Source organism: Arachis hypogaea, chromosome 19 (genome assembly GCF_003086295.3).
Source record: "Arachis hypogaea cultivar Tifrunner chromosome 19, arahy.Tifrunner.gnm2.J5K5, whole genome shotgun sequence".
In the NCBI taxonomy this organism is placed as follows: domain Eukaryota; kingdom Viridiplantae; phylum Streptophyta; class Magnoliopsida; order Fabales; family Fabaceae; genus Arachis; species Arachis hypogaea.
Window position 1 is genome coordinate 120,546,442 of NC_092054.1, and position 2,133 is coordinate 120,548,574.

General features: G+C 43.0%; 1 non-coding gene across 1 annotated transcript; it reads left to right on the forward strand.

Annotated features, from left to right (window-relative positions):
* Positions 1 to 1,498: 1,498 nt before the first annotated feature.
* LOC112781587 (small nucleolar RNA R71) lies at positions 1,499 to 1,605 on the forward strand. Its single transcript, XR_003192356.1, has one exon. It is a non-coding gene; the product is annotated as a small nucleolar RNA R71 (small nucleolar RNA).
* The last annotated feature ends 528 nt before the right edge of the window (positions 1,606 to 2,133 follow it).

Sequence of the window (2,133 nt, forward strand, 5' to 3'; positions counted from 1 at the left end):
AGCTTTAAACACAAGGGAGTCCTCATTCATGTGAAGGACCAATTCTCCTCTATCAACATCAATCACAGCTTTTCCTGTGGCTAAGAAGGGTCTGCCAAGGATGATGGATTCATCCATACACTTCCCAGTGTCTAGGATTATGAAATCAGCAGGGATGTAGTGGCCTTCAACCTTTACCAAGACATCCTTTACAAGTCCATAAGTCTGTTTCCTTGAATTGTCTGCCATCCTAGTGAGATTCTTGTAGCTTGTACCTCAAGGATCCCTAGCTTCTCCATTACAGAGAGAGGCATGAGGTTTATATTTGACCCCAGGTTACACAGAGCCTTCTCAAAGGTCATGGTGCCTATGGTACAAGGTATTGAGAACTTTCCAGGATCCTGTCTCTTCTGAGGTAATCACTGCCTAGTCAAGTCATCTAGTTCTTTGGTGAGCAAGGGGGTTCATCCCCCAAGTCTCATTACCAAATAACTTGGCATTTAGCTTCATGATTGCTCCAAGGTACTTAGCAACTTGCTCTTCAGTAACATCTTCATCCTCTTCAGAGGAAGAATACTCATCAGAGCTCATGAATGGCAGAAGTAAATTCAATGGAATCTCTATGGTCTCAGTGTGAGCCTCAGATTCCCATGGTTCCTCATTAGGGAACTCCTCGGAGGCCAGTGGACGTCCATTGAGGTCTTCCTCAGTGGAAATCACTACCTTTCCCTCCTTTATGCATTCGGCCATGTGGGACGTGTTTATGGCCTTGCACTCTCTCTTTGGGTTCTCTTCTGTATTGCTTGGAAGAGTACTAGGAGGGAGTTCAGTAATTTTCTTACTCAGCTGACCCACTTGTACCTCCAAATTTCTAATGGAGGACCTTGCTTCAATCATGAAATTGAGTGTGGTCTTGGATAGATCAGAGACTACAGTTGCTAAGTCAGAGTGGCTCTGCTTAGAATTCTCTGTCTGTTGCTGAGAAGATGATGGAAAAGGCTTGCTATTGCTAAACCTATTTCTTCCACCATTGTTGTTGTTGAAGCCTTGTTGAGGCCTCTTTTGGTCCTTCCATGAGAGATTTAGATGATTTCTCCATGAAGGATTATAGGTGCTTCCATAGGGTTCTGCAATGTAATTCACCTCTTCCATTGCTGGGTTCTCAGGATCATAAGCTTCTCCTTCAGATGAAGCTTCTTTGGTACTGCCTGTTGCTGCTTGCATTCCAGACAGACTCTGAGAAATCATATTGACTTGCTGAGTCAATATTTTGTTCTGAGCCAGTATGGCATTCAGAATATCAATCTCAAAAACTCCTTTCTTTTGATTTGTCCCATTATTCACAGGATTCCTTTCAGAAGTGTACATGAATTGGTTATTTGCAACCATCTCAATGAGTTCCTGAGCTTCTGCAGGCGTCTTCTTCAGATGAAAAGATCCTCCAGCAGAGCTGTCCAATGACATCTTGGATAGTTCAGACAGACCATCATAGAAGATACCTATGATGTTCCATTCTGAAAGGATGTCAGAAGGACACCTTCTGATCAATTGCTTGTATCTTTCCCAAGCTTCATAGAGGGATTCACCTTCCTTCTGTCTGAAGGTCTGGACTTCCACTCTAAGCTTACTCAATTTTTGAGGTGGAAAGAACTTGGCCAGAAAAGCACTGACCAGTTTTTCCCAAGAGTTCAGGCTTTCCTTAGGTTGTGAATCCAACCATGTCCTAGCTCTGTCTCTTATAGCAAAAGGGAAGAGCATAAGTCTGTAGACCTCAGAGCCAACCCCATTGGTCTTGACAGTGTCACATATTTGCAAGAATTCAGCTAAGAACTAATGAGGATCTTCTAATGGAAGTCCATGAAACTTGTAATTCTATTGCATTAGAGAAACTAATTGAGGCTTCAGCTCAAAGTTGTTTGCTCCAATGGCAGGGATAGAGATGCTTCTCCCATAGAAGTCAGGAGTAGGTGCAGTAAAGTCACCAAGTACCTTCCTTGCATTGTTGGCATTGTTGTTATTTTCGGCTGCCATGGCTTCTTCTTATTTGAAAATTTCTGTTAGGTCCTCTCCAGAGAGTTGTGCTTTAGCTTCTCTTAGCTTTCTCTTCAAGGTCCTTTCAGGTTCAGGATCAGCTTCAACAAGAATGCCTTTGTC